Genomic DNA, 16,062 nt, shown 5'->3' with positions numbered 1-16,062 from the left:
CAAAAAAAAGTTTGTTAACAGTACTAGTTATTAGGACATGAACATCTTCACTTTGATTTGAATAATAACCCTGCTTTGTACTAGACTGATACCCTGAGCCAGACATGTCACATTATTCTGACTTCAAGGCAACCAGTCTTTTCTAAGTGCTTAGCCAGTCAGGGGTACTACTTAAACAAGTTAATTTTATTTACTTGAACAAGTAAAAAAATATGTACACATATAAGTAAATTTGTAGGATACTTATACAAGTGAATTTTATTTACTTGTACATGTATAGGTAAAAAAGTCATCCTTTCTTCTTTTCTTGAATTCTTAAGATTTCTTTGCTCTAATAGAATTTTAACTTGTGTCTTTACTAATGATTTAAGTGTAATTTCATGGACAATGAAAATCCCATTTGTCTGTTATCTTTATAACACTGCTTATTTACAAGCCCCAAAGGAGCAATTTTTGAAGGCCTTGCGCAATATACAAAATCTTTGCTCAATAAGTTTCTTTGATGAATTAATGAGATGAAACATTGAACTTTAATGAAAAAATTTGTGCAAGCCTGAGAAAAATCTTAAAGGCATGATTTTACATCTCAAAACTTGAGGATTTTTTGTGGGATTGTAAGAAAAATTTACTTATAATACAAGTAAATTTTGGAGAAAATTATAGGGAGATTATTCAAACATTATTTATTTACTTATATGTGTATATTTTTTTTTTGCTTGTTCAAGTAAATAAAATTAACTAGTTTAAGTAGTACCCCTGACTGTTAGCAGAGAAGCAGCAACTTCCAATTGTAAAGTCTTTGGTTTGAACGGGCTGTGGTGTTTGACGATAAAATGTACACTTTCTTTTAAACAATAACAACAAATTACGTTAATGTTTTTCCAATGACGATAACGATAATTATTTCAGACCTCTGACGAATCACGAGAAGAATAATTTGACTATCACAGTAAAATTTTAACCAATTTAACGCTAACAGTAGCCGAAAATGACTGTTTGTCGCCTGACGTTAATGGAATTACTACCCTCTTTAAGCTGACCGGCCATTGCTTTCCAGGAGAAAATGATGAAATGCACATGAGCTATCTTGTAACTTATAGGCAATACTGTGTATAGAACATAAATTTACAAGTTATAAAAAATCTCCTTAACAAATATTGACCATTCATTAAATGCTATTTTACTCCTGTAGACATTATTACAAGAATTGGAAGAGTTTGCCTTTAAAGGTATTCCTGATGCAAGATTATGTTTAGACAAAAAGTTAGAGGAGGTTCAAGAGGAAATGGTAAGTCCACATTAAAAAATAATTTAATTTTGAATGTAACACATCGTCTGATTGGCTGACATCGTTTTGTTTATCAGCTCATAGACAAAAAGTTAGAGGAGGTTCAGTAGGAAATGGTAAGTCCACATTTTAAAATGTTTTTTGAACACATTTTAAAACCAAAGTCGAAATATGAAAAATTGAAACCTGAGAAAAATTACAATTTTGAGACAGAACTTCTAAAAACAAACTCAATCTACAGGTATATAATTAATACTGGGGATGGAAGGACTTATAGACACCAACCACTCATTATATAATTAATACTGGGGATTGGAGGACTTATTATAGACACCAACCACTCATTATAGAATTAATACTGGGGATGAGAGGACTTATTATAGACACCAACCACTCATTATATAATTAATACTGGGGATGGGAGGACTTATCATAGACACCAACCACTCATTATATAATTAATACTGGGGATGGGAGGACTTATCATAGACACCAACCACTCATTATATAATTAATACTGGGGATGGGAGGACTTATCATAGACACCAACCACTCATTATATAATTAATACTGGGGATTGGAGGACTTATTATAGACACCAACCACTCATTATAGAATTAATACTGGGGATGGGAGGACTTATTATAGACACCAACCACTCATTATATAATTAATACTGGGGATGGAAGGACTTATAGACACCAACCACTCATTATAGAATTAATACTGGGGATGGGAGGACTTATTATAGACACCAACCACTCATTATAGAATTAATACTGGGGATGGGAGGACTTATTATAGACACCAACCACTCATTATAGAATTAATACTGGGGATGGAAGGACTTATAGACACCAACCACTCATTATATAATTAATACTGGGGATTGGAGGACTTATTATAGACACCAACCACTCATTATATAATTAATACTGGGGATTGGAGGACTTATTATAGACACCAACCACTCATTATATAATTAATACTGGGGATTGGAGGACTTATTATAGACACCAACCACTCATTATATAATTAATACTGGGGATGGGAGGACTTATTATAGACACCAACCACTCATTATATAATTAATACTGGGGATGGGAGGACTTATTATAGACACCAACCACTCATTATAGAATTAATACTGGGGATGGGAGGACTTATTATAGACACCAACCACTCATTATAGAATTAATACTGGGGATGGAAGGACTTATTATAGACACCAACCACTCATTATATAATTAATACTGGGGATGGGAGGACTTATTATAGACACCAACCACTCATTATATAATTAATACTGGGGATGGGAGGACTTATTATAGACACCAACCACTCATTATAGAATTAATACTGGGGATTGGAGGACTTATTATAGACACCAACCACTCATTATAGAATTAATACTGGGGATGGAAGGACTTATAGACACCAACCACTCATTATAGAATTAATACTGGGGATTGGAGGACTTATTATAGACAACAACCACTCATTATATAATTAATACTGGGGATGGGAGGACTTATTATAGACACCAACCACTCATTATAGAATTAATACTGGGGATTGGAGGACTTATTATAGACACCAACCACTCATTATATAATTAATACTGGGGATGGGAGGACTTATTATAGACACCAACCACTCATTATATAATTAATACTGGGGATGGGAGGACTTATTATAGACACCAACCACTCATTATAGAATTAATACTGGGGATGGAAGGACTTATAGACACCAACCACTCATTATATAATTAATACTGGGGATTGGAGGACTTATTATAGACACCAACAACTCATTATAGAATTAATACTGGGGATGGAAGGACTTATAGACACCAACCACTCATTATAGAATTAATACTGGGGATGGAAGGACTTATAGACACCAACCACTCATTATAGAATTAAAACTGGGGATGGGAGGACTTATAGACACCAACCACTCATTATATAATTAATACTGGGGATTGGAGGACTTATTATAGACACCAACCACTCATTATATAATTAATACTGGGGATGGGAGGACTTATTATAGACACCAACCACTCATTATAGAATTAATACTGGGGATGGAAGGACTTATAGACACCAACCACTCATTATATAATTAATACTGGGGATGGGAGGACTTATTATAGACACCAACCACTAATTATATAATTAATACTGAGGATGGGAGGACTTATTATAGACACCAACCACTCATTATATAATTAATACTGGGGATTGGAGGACTTATTATAGACACCAACCACTCATTATATAATTAATACTGGGGATTGGAGGACTTATTATAGACACCAACCACTCATTATAGAATTAAAACTGGGGATGGGAGGACTTATAGACACCAACCACTCATTATATAATTAATACTGGGGATTGGAGGACTTATTATAGACACCAACCACTCATTATATAATTAATACTGGGGATGGGAGGACTTATTATAGACACCAACCACTCATTATATAATTAATACTGGGGATGGGAGGACTTATTATAGACACCAACCACTCATTATAGAATTAATACTGGGGATGGAAGGACTTATAGACACCAACCACTCATTATATAATTAATACTGGGGATGGGAGGACTTATTATAGACACCAACCACTCATTATATAATTAATACTGAGGATGGGAGGACTTATTATAGACACCAACCACTCATTATATAATTAATACTGGGGATTGGAGGACTTATTATAGACACCAACCACTCATTATATAATTAATACTGGGGATTGGAGGACTTATTATAGACACCAACCACTCATTATAGAATTAATACTGGGGATGGGAGGACTTATTATAGACACCAACCACTCATTATATAATTAATACTGGGGATGGAAGGACTTATAGACACCAACCACTCATTATAGAATTAATACTGGGGATGGGAGGACTTATAGACACCAACCACTCATTATATAATTAATACTGGGGATTGGAGGACTTATTATAGACACCAACCACTCATTATATAATTAATACTGGGGATGGGACGACTTATTATAGACACCAACCACTCATTATATAATTAATACTGGGGATTGGAGGACTTATTATAGACACCAACCACTCATTATAGAATTAATACTGGGGATGGGAGGACTTATAGACACCAACCACTCATTATATAATTAATACTGGGGATGGAAGGACTTATAGACACCAACCACTCATTATAGAATTAATACTGGGGATGGGAGGACTTATTATAGACACCAACCACTCATTATATAATTAATACTGGGGATGGGAGGACTTATTATAGACACCAACCACTCATTATATAATTAATACTGGGGATGGGAGGACTTATTATAGACACCAACCACTCATTATAGAATTAATACTGGGGATGGGAGGACTTATAGACACCAACCACTCATTATATAATTAATACTTGGGATGGAAGGACTTATAGACACCAACCACTCATTATAGAATTAATACTGGGGATGGGAGGACTTATAGACACCAACCACTCATTATATAATTAATACTGGGGATGGAAGGACTTATAGACACCAACCACTCATTATAGAATTAATACTGGGGATTGGAGGACTTATTATAGACACCAACCACTCATTATATAATTAATACTGGGGATGGGAGGACTTATTATAGACACCGACCACTCATTATATAATTAATACTGGGGATGGGAGGACTTATAGACACCAACCACTCATTATATAATTAATACTGGGGATGGGAGGACTTATTATAGACACCAACCACTCATTATAGAATTAATACTGGGGATGGGAGGACTTATAGACACCAACCACTCATTATATAATTAATACTGGGGATGGAAGGACTTATAGACACCAACCACTCATTATAGAATTAATACTGGGGATGGGAGGACTTATTATAGACACCAACCACTCATTATAGAATTAATACTGGGGATGGGAGGACTTATTATAGACACCAACCACTCATTATATAATTAATACTGGGGATGGGAGGACTTATTGTAGACACCAACCACTCATTATAGAATTAATACTGGGGATGGGAGGACTTATAGACACCAACCACTCATTATATAATTAATACTGAGGATGGAAGGACTTATAGACACCAACCACTCATTATAGAATTAATACTGGGGATGGGAGGACTTATAGACACCAACCACTCATTATATAATTAATACTGGGGATGGAAGGACTTATAGACACCAACCACTCATTATAGAATTAATACTGGGGATGGGAGGACTTATTGAAGACACCAACCACTCATTATAGAATTAATACTGGGGATGGGAGGACTTATAGACACCAACCACTCATTATATAATTAATACTGAGGATGGAAGGACTTATAGACACCAACCACTCATTATAGAATTAATACTGGGGATGGGAGGACTTATAGACACCAACCACTCATTATATAATTAATACTGGGGATGGAAGGACTTATAGACACCAACCACTCATTATAGAATTAATACTGGGGATTGGAGGACTTATTATAGACACCAACCACTCATTATATAATTAATACTGGGGATGGGAGGACTTATTATAGACACCAACCACTCATTATATAATTAATACTTGGGATGGGAGGACTTATAGACACCAACAACTCATTATATAATTAATACTGGGGATGGGAGGACTTATTATAGACACCAACCACTCATTATAGAATTAATACTGGGGATGGGAGGACTTATAGACACCAACCACTCATTATATAATTAATACTGGGGATGGGAGGACTTATTATAGACACCAACCACTCATTATATAATTAATACTGGGGATGGGAGGACTTATTATAGACACCAACCACTCATTATAGAATTAATACTGGGGATGGGAGGACTTATAGACACCAACCACTCATTATATAATTAATACTGGGGATGGAAGGACTTATAGACACCAACCACTCATTATAGAATTAATACTGGGGATGGGAGGACTTATAGACACCAACCACTCATTATATAATTAATACTGGGGATGGAAGGACTTATAGACACCAACCACTCATTATAGAATTAATACTGGGGATTGGAGGACTTATTATAGACACCAACCACTGATTATATAATTAATACTGGGGATGGGAGGACTTATTATAGACACCAACCACTCATTATATAATTAATACTGGGGATGGGAGGACTTATAGACACCAACCACTCATTATATAATTAATACTGGGGATGGGAGGACTTATTATAGACACCAACCACTCATTATAGAATTAATACTGGGGATGGGAGGACTTATAGACACCAACCACTCATTATATAATTAATACTGGGGATGGAAGGACTTATAGACACCAACCACTCATTATAGAATTAATACTGGGGATGGGAGGACTTATTATAGACACCAACCACTCATTATAGAATTAATACTGGGGATGGGAGGACTTATTATAGACACCAACCACTCATTATATAATTAATACTGGGGATGGGAGGACTTATTGTAGACACCAACCACTCATTATAGAATTAATACTGGGGATGGGAGGACTTATAGACACCAACCACTCATTATATAATTAATACTGAGGATGGAAGGACTTATAGACACCAACCACTCATTTTAAGAATTAATACTGGGGATGGGAGGACTTATAGACACCAACCACTCATTATATAATTAATACTGGGGATGGAAGGACTTATAGACACCAACCACTCATTATAGAATTAATACTGGGGATTGGAGGACTTATTATAGACACCAACCACTCATTATATAATTAATACTGGGGATGGGAGGACTTATTATAGACACCAACCACTCATTATATAATTAATACTTGGGATGGGAGGACTTATAGACACCAACAACTCATTATATAATTAATACTGGGGATGGGAGGACTAATTATAGACACCAACCACTCATTATAGAATTAATACTGGGGATGGGAGGACTTATAGACACCAACCACTCATTATATAATTAATACTTGGGATGGAAGGACTTATAGACACCAACCACTCATTATAGAATTAATACTGGGGATTGGAGGACTTATTATAGACACCAACCACTCATTATATAATTAATACTGGGGATGGGAGGACTTATTATAGACACCAACCACTCATTATAGAATTAATACTGGGGATGGGAGGACTTATTATAGACACCAACCACTCATTATATAATTAATACTGGGGATGGGAGGACTTATTATAGACACCAACCACTCATTATAGAATTAATACTGGGGATGGAAGGACTTATAGACACCAACCACTCATTATAGAATTAATACTGGGGATTGGAGGACTTATTATAGACACCAACCACTCATTATATAATTAATACTGGGGATGGGAGGACTTATTATAGACACCAACCACTCATTATATAATTAATACTGGGGATGGGAGGACTTATTATAGACACCAACCACTCATTATAGAATTAATACTGGGGATGGGAGGACTTATAGACACCAACCACTCATTATAGAATTAATACTGGGGATGGAAGGACTTATTATAGACACCAACCACTCATTATATAATTAATACTGGGGATGGGAGGACTTATAATAGACACCAACCACTCATTATATAATTAATACTGGGGATGGGAGGACTTATTATAGACACCAACCACTCATTATATAATTAATACTGGGGATGGGAGGACTTATAGACACCAACCACTCATTATATAATTAATACTGGGGATGGGAGGACTTATTATAGACACCAACCACTCATTATATAATTAATACTGGGGATGGGAGGACTTATTATAGACACCAACCACTCATTATATAATTAATACTGGGAATGGGAGGACTTATCATAGACACCAACCACTCATTATATAATTAATACTGGGGATGGGAGGACTTATTATAGACACCAACCACTCATTATATAATTAATACTGGGGATGGGAGGACTTATAGACACCAACCACTCATTATATAATTAATACTGGGGATGGGAGGACTTATTATAGACACCAACCACTCATTATATAATTAATACTGGGGATGGGAGGACTTATTATAGACACCAACCACTCATTATATAATTAATACTGGGGATGGGAGGACTTATTATAGACACCAACCACTCATTATATAATTAATACTGGGGATTGGAGGACTTATTATAGACACCAACCACTCATTATATAATTAATACTGGGGATGGGAGGACTTATTATAGACACCAACCACTCATTATATAATTAATACTGGGGATGGGAGGACTTATTATAGACACCAACCACTCATTATATAATTCATACTGGGGATGGGAGGACTTATAGACACCAACCACTCATTATATAATTAATACTGGGGATGGGAGGACTTATTATAGACACCAACCACTCATTATATAATTAATACTGGGGATGGGAGGACTTATTATAGACACCAACCACTCATTATATAATTAATACTGGGGATGGGAGGACTTATTATAGACACCAACCACTCATTATATAATTAATACTGGGGATAGGAGGACTTATTATAGGCACCAACCACTCATTATATAATTAATACTGGGGATTGGAGGACTTATTATAGACACCAACCACTCATTATATAATTAATACTGGGGATGGGAGGACTTATTATAGACACCAACCACTCATTATATAATTAATAATGGGGATTGGAGGACTTATTATAGACACCAACCACTCATTATATAATTAATACTGGGGATGGGAGGACTTATTATAGACACCAACCACTCATTATATAATTAATACTGGGGATGGGAGGACTTATTATAGACACCAACCACTCATTATATAATTAATACTGGGGATTGGAGGACTTATTATAGACACCAACCACTCATTATATAATTAATACTGGGGATGGGAGGACTTATTATAGACACCAACCACTCATTATAGAATTAATACTGGGGATGGGAGGACTTATAGACACCAACCACTCATTATATAATTAATACTGGGGATTGGAGGACTTATTATAGACACCAACCACTCATATAACTAATACTGGGGATTGGAGGACTTATTATAGACACCAACCACTCATTATATAAAATAAAATTGAGAATGGAAAATGGGGAATGTGTCAAAGAGACAAAACTGACCAAAGACAAATGAAAGATCAGAAAACAGCGAGAAAATACTGCACCGGAATGCAATGTTTGTTTTACTTTACAAAAAAAAACCCACCCACAACTTATTTATTTGAGTGTCTCCCATCCTGCATCCCCCATACATTTATACAGTTAACTCTTGTTGTCTTGAACTCGGTCGACTCGAAATTGCTGATGAGTCAAAGTTTTCACATGGTCCCGAACTTTGTTTCATATAAATGTATGTATTTCGACTCCTGATGAGTCGAAATTTTGGTTTAGTCAAACTAAATTTTTGATCCCAAGGTTAACAAAAGCATTCACAATTCATTATTTATCTTGAACTGATACACACATATGTCAAAAACATGACCACCAGGATTTATGGATTGAAGAGTTAATTTGACAAAACATGTGTAATTAAATTTCTGGTCACTGACCACTGTATTGATTAATGACATGCTATTTCTACGAGTGTTTACCTAAGATTATCTTTTTTATAAATAATTAGTGATACATTGTAAATGTTCATGAAAAAGTATTTAAAGTGTTTACAAAAACAGTTATTAATGATTTACACTGATGAGCTTGGATGTGTATAAATTAAAGGGGAGATAACAAAAACTACTCAATCAGCTTCTTTAATCTTGTTGTATTTTCTTTTGAAAAGAAAGAGTGAGATAAAAGAAAAAGAAGAGAAATCTAGATTTTCTAAAATCTCTTGTATCTGAGGATATACAATTTTGTCAACTTTAAACGACCTTTATAATGTTTATAATAGTTTAGGGGCCAGCTGAAGGACAACTCCGGGTGCGGGAATTTCTCGCTGCATTGAAGACCTATTGGTGACCTTCTGCTGTTGTCTGTTCTATGGTCGGGTTGTTGTCCCTTTGGCACATTCCCCATTTCCATTCTCAATTTTAATAATGCTAAGATGGATTGTATATTACTCTCTCGAATAAAAAAAGCCATAGGAAAAAATTGTAACTGAAACAATTCAATTGAATAAGTAAAAATAAATTTACTATAATAATGAAAGACCATGACATACAAGTACATTGATCTGATACAAGTATATCGATCCCCTTCTTCTCACATTCATCTGGACTTATTTTAGCTTTACCAAGCTAAGGAAGAGTTGTGTCCCTTGGTCTTTTAAATTCCGGGTTTTTATTGAGTCTAACTATGTTAATCTCGAAATATTTCTCTGGCCTGACTGACTTCGAGATAACGAGAGTAGACTGTATTTGGAACAGCTCTTAACATTTTTCTACCTTTTATTACAGAGTGATCAGGAGCATGAACAGAAACTAATAGAGCAAAGAGAGAAACAGAGGGAGTTAATAGAACAGCTGAAGAAACAACTGGAAGAATTAGAAACTTATGCTTATGAGGTTTGTAGAAAATTTTTCCTACACCCTCTCCCCAAAAAAGTAGGTAACACAGTTCTCAAGCTTAACATGAGTCTTTCAGCAAAAACTAACAAAATACCAGTCAACAGTTCACAAAACATGACATAAAAAAAATAAAAGGGAGAAACATGAACTCCACCAAAAACCAGGGGTGAATTCTGGTGTTCAGATCCTGCTCCAAATGTGGCATCCATCAATCTGACAAATGATACTGTTAAAAATCTGGATGTTTTCTGGTAATGATTATGTTTAATAAAATTATTTTCATGTTAATATACATGTATATATATATATATATTTGTACATATAATGGTCTACAATAAATTTCTTATACATATTTTCTATAGACTGGCGATGCTGATGTGGTACCTACATCCAAAGTGATGGAGAAACAAAAAGTTGTCATCGATGAACTGAAACATAAACTGGATCTTAATCTGGAAGGCTTTGACAGTCTCAGGTAAATAGGGGGATGTTATAAACTGATGTACAATGTAAATCAGTAAAGCTTGCATTGGGTCTTTTTGGTCTAGTTGTCAGTTATCTAACTATATAAATCACTACAACTACTAGCTTGAACTTGACCAACTTGTGTTTAACCAGTTTGTGTTTGACTCCAATCCTATTTGACAAGGTTCATGATTCTATCAGTATCAGGGTTCTCCACTTTTCTCAACAAATAAAAAAAGTTGTATAGCCAAGTCTGATGAAAGGGGTGTTTAATACCAACAGAAAACGATGTATCATTTTCACAACAATAAAAAACATTTCTAAAGGTTATTTATTATTTTAAAGATTTCACAGTCTTACCCTTCGTTATCTTGGTCATGTGTATTAATAAACTTTTGGCATCAGAAATTTTTTTACTAAAACAGACAACATATCCAAACAATAGCATACCACAACTAACCTGCTTATGTAAAATTCCACACAAAACCAACTTAAAAATTCCAAACAACGGCACATCACAACAAGTAAAACTGAAATTAAATAAATTCAAACACAAACTAAAAAAAGTCCATTACAAATTGAATAAAACTATTAACCTTCAATACTATTAAAAATTCTTTGTCAGTTGAAAACTCAAAATAAAAATGCAATAATTTTATTTTTCGGCATTTTCTAGAAAGTTTTATTTATATAGAGTATTGCAATAACAAGAATTTGTATTCAAATAAATATTCATGAAGAAAACTCAATAATGTCAAAATTGCAAAAATAAATTCTGTCAATGATGTCTGAATTTACAGTAATAATTATCAACAATTTATTAGTTATGACTATTTAATGTTATCAATGTCTGTATTTTACAGCACGGATCAGTTAAAACAGATTGTTGATCATGCTGTTGGAGAGGTAATTATCTTGTGCCTTCATTTTTAGCTCACCTGGCCCAAAGGGCCAAGTGAGCTTTTCCCATCACTTTGCGTCCGGCGTCTGTCGTCGTCGTCCGTCGTCGTTAACTTTTACAAAAATCTTCTCTGAAACTACTGGGCCAAATTAAACCAAACTTAGCCACAATCATCATTGAGGTATCTAGTTTAAAAAATGTGTGGCGTGACCCCGCCAACCAACCAAGATGGCCGCCATGGCTAAAAATAGAACATAGGGGTAAAATGCAGTTTTTGGCTTATAACTCAAAAACCAAAGCATTTAGAGCAAATTTTTTGACATGGGGTAAAATTGTTTATCAGGTCAAGATCTATCTGCCCTGAAATTTTCAGATGAATCGGTCAACCCGTTGTTGGGTTGCTGCCCCTGAATTGGTAATTTTGAGGAAATTTTGCTGTTTTTGGTTATTATCTTGAATATTATTATAGATAGAGATAAACTGTAAACAGCAATAATGTTCAGCAAAGTTAGATTTACAAATAAGTCAACATGACCGAAATGGTCAGTTGACCCCTTTAGGAGTTATTGCCCTTTATAGTCAATTTTTAACCATTTTTCATAAATTTAAGTAATCTTTTACAAAAATCTTCTCCTCTGAAACTACTGCGCCAAATTATTTCAAACTTGGCCACAATCATCTTTAGGGTATCTAGTTTAAAAATGTGTGGCTTGACCCGGTCAATCAACCAAGATGGCCGCCACGGCTAAAAATAGAACATAGGGGTAAAATGCAGTTTTTGGCTTATAACTCAAAAACCAAAACATTTAGAGGAACTCTGACATGTAGTAAAATGTTTATCAGGTCAAGATCTATCTGCCCTGAAATTTTCAGATGAATCGGACAAGCCGTTGTTGGGTTGCTGCCCCTCAATTGGTAATTTTAAGGAAATTTTACTGTTTTTGGTTATTATCTTGAATATTATTATAGATAGAGATAAACTGTAAACAGCAATAATGTTCAGCAAAGTAAGATTTACAAATAATTCAACATGACCGAAATGGTCAGTTGACCCCTTTAGGAGTTATTGCCCTTTATAGTCAATTTTTAACCATTTTTCGTAAATCTTAGTAATCTTTTACAAAAATCTTCTCCTCTGAAACTACTGGGCCAAATTAATCCAAACTTGGCCACAATCATTTTTGGGGTATCTTGTTTAAAAAATGTGTCCGGTGACCCAGCCATCCAACCAAGATGGTCGCCACGGGTAAAAACAGAACATAGGGGTAAAATGCAGTTTTTGGATTATAACTCAAAAACCAAAGCATTTAGAGCAAATCTGTCATGGGGTAAAATTGTTCATCAGGTCAAGATCTATCTACCCTGTAATTTTCAGATGAATCAGACAACCTGTTGTTGGGTTGCTGCCCCTAAATTGGTAATTTTAAGGAAATTTTACTGTTTTTGGTTTATATTATCTTAAATATTATTATAGATAAAGATAAACTGTAAACAGCAATAATGTTCAACAAAGTAATATTTACAAATAAGTCAACATGACTGAAATGGTCAATTGACCCCCTGAGGAGTTATTGCCCTTTATAGTCAATTTTTAACAATTTTCATAAAATTTGTAAATTTTCACTAACATTTTTCACTGAAACTACTGGGCCAAGTTTATTATAGATAGAGATAATTGTAAGCAGCAAGAATGTTTAGTAAAGTAAGATCTACAAACACATCACCATCACCATAACACAATTTTGTCATGAATCCATCTCTTGCTATGTTTAATATTCACAGACACCAAGGTGAGCGACACAGGCTCTTTAGGCCAGGATTTTTTAATTTGTTGGTTTACGGATCCGCCGACCTGATTTTTCCCATTTCCAGAATAAAAATAAAATTGACTTTTCATGCTTTTTTATTCCCGCCGACCCTAACAAATGCATTATCCCTGAAAAATAATTAAATAATTTTTTTTTATGAAATGAAATGCATTTATCACTAACAAAATTGATAACACTTTCTGTTGTGAAAAAATAAAACTTCTAGTTTACGTTTCTAAAAATAGACAAATCAATTATAACTGACCTTGAAATGTCGTTTGCGCAAATAATATTGCGGAACGAAACTTGTTTTTAAAACCAATTACACAATAAGTTTGTTTCCCTTATTTGTCATCAGTCTGTAAGATCATCATCTCATAGAAATAGACTTGTCCAAATGTGGACAGGGTAAAGGCATCAAGTTGAAGTACTGAATATTAACAAATCATTTGGAATTTTCTTGTTTCATAGATAATAAAAAAATTATCGTCCATTTGGATAAAAAACGGGAATGCATGACAACAAATTAACCTGATAGTCTTGTTTTCCAGTGGAGGAGTCTATTAGGTTTTTAACACGTGTGTTGAAACTTATTTTCGTACGACGTTTTTACATTTTTTTCTTTATCAGTTTTCGTGCTTGAAGATCATTATTCACCAAGTTTTCTGGAATTGATAAACAGCTACGCGAATTTATTTTTCTTGTTTCTGATATGACGATTTAATTTCGTCTTTGTCCGTGCACCCCCCTTTTTTTACTGTAATTTATTAGACAATGTCATGCGATGTTTATAACTTTTGAGCAATAATATTTCATCGAACTAAAATTTAAGAAATGATGATAAAATAGCATAACAAACATATTGTTAGAAAGGTGAAATATATATTGATTTTGCATATTTTTCTGTCTTTAAAGATGATTTTTTTTCTTTTTTTTTCCCCGACCGACCGACCGACCCGACTTTTTCATGGGGAAAATCCGTAAACCATCAAATTAAAAAACCGTGGCCTTAGAGCCTCTAGTTTGTTATTATCTTGAATATTATTATAGATAGAGATAAACTGTAAACAGCAATAATGTACAGCAAAGTAAGAACTAAAAATAAGTCAGTATGACCAAAATAGTCAATTGACCCCTTAAGGAGTTATTGCCCTTCATAGTAAATTTTTAACAATTTTCTTAAAATTTGAAGATTTTCAATAACATTTTCCACAGAAAGTACTGTTATAGATAGAGATAATTGTAAGCAGCAAGAATGTTTAGTAAAGTAAGATCTACAAACACATCACCATCACCAAAACACAATTTTGTCATGAATCCATCTGTGTCCATTGTTTAATATTCACATAGACCAAGGTGAGCGACACAGGCTCTTTAGAGCCTCTAGTTTATATGCCGTACTAAGTGGTCCGGGCATATATTGTTACTTATATATGTGTATCATTCTTTTGTTCAGATATTCTGATAAGAAACAGTTGTCCTGACATATTTTCATTATTTTGGTTTTTTTTGGCAAGATTACAGTTCTTGGACTTGAAAATCAACTTGTTAGAACTTTTTTTAACATTCAAGATTTTGAGAGGATTTTTGGTACATAAGCATGATAAGGGCAACATCAACAAAAACAAAATCTTTTTCTGGTTTAAGCTTGGAATCTAACCCTAAAAAGATTTCATGCCATTTCAGATAACAATGTGTCATTTGAGTACACCAAAAATCCCTTTAAAGGTGGATTGTTCAAAGTCAAATCATTTGCAAATTGGCAGTTGATATTTTTAAGGGTTTTTGTTAAATCTTTGATGATCCTTGCCCTTATGAAATTTAAATACTGTAAATTCAGAAATTATTGGGATGTTTTTATAATGGAGAAAGATTCGACAGGGTTATAATTGCAATAATTTAAACTTGCATTTTGATTTTGTTTATATGAATTAAACAGGAATTTTCTCTATATCGCAAAAATTGAAATCTCACTTTAGTCAAAAATGACAAAATGGCAAAAATAAATGCACAATAATTTCTGAATTCACAGTACATGAAAACCGGTAAAATTTATCTACATGTAGTAAT

General features: G+C 34.1%; 1 pseudogene; it reads left to right on the top strand.

Annotated features, from left to right (window-relative positions):
* The window catches only part of LOC143084311 (RUN domain-containing protein 1-like), a 47,711-nt pseudogene that overhangs the window by 8,380 nt on the left and 23,269 nt on the right, over positions 1–16,062 (top strand).

Source organism: Mytilus galloprovincialis, chromosome 7 (assembly GCF_965363235.1).
Source record: "Mytilus galloprovincialis chromosome 7, xbMytGall1.hap1.1, whole genome shotgun sequence".
Lineage (NCBI taxonomy): Eukaryota > Metazoa > Mollusca > Bivalvia > Mytilida > Mytilidae > Mytilus > Mytilus galloprovincialis.
Note: the sequence above shows the minus strand (reverse complement) of the source record. Positions and strands in the feature narration are given on the sequence as shown.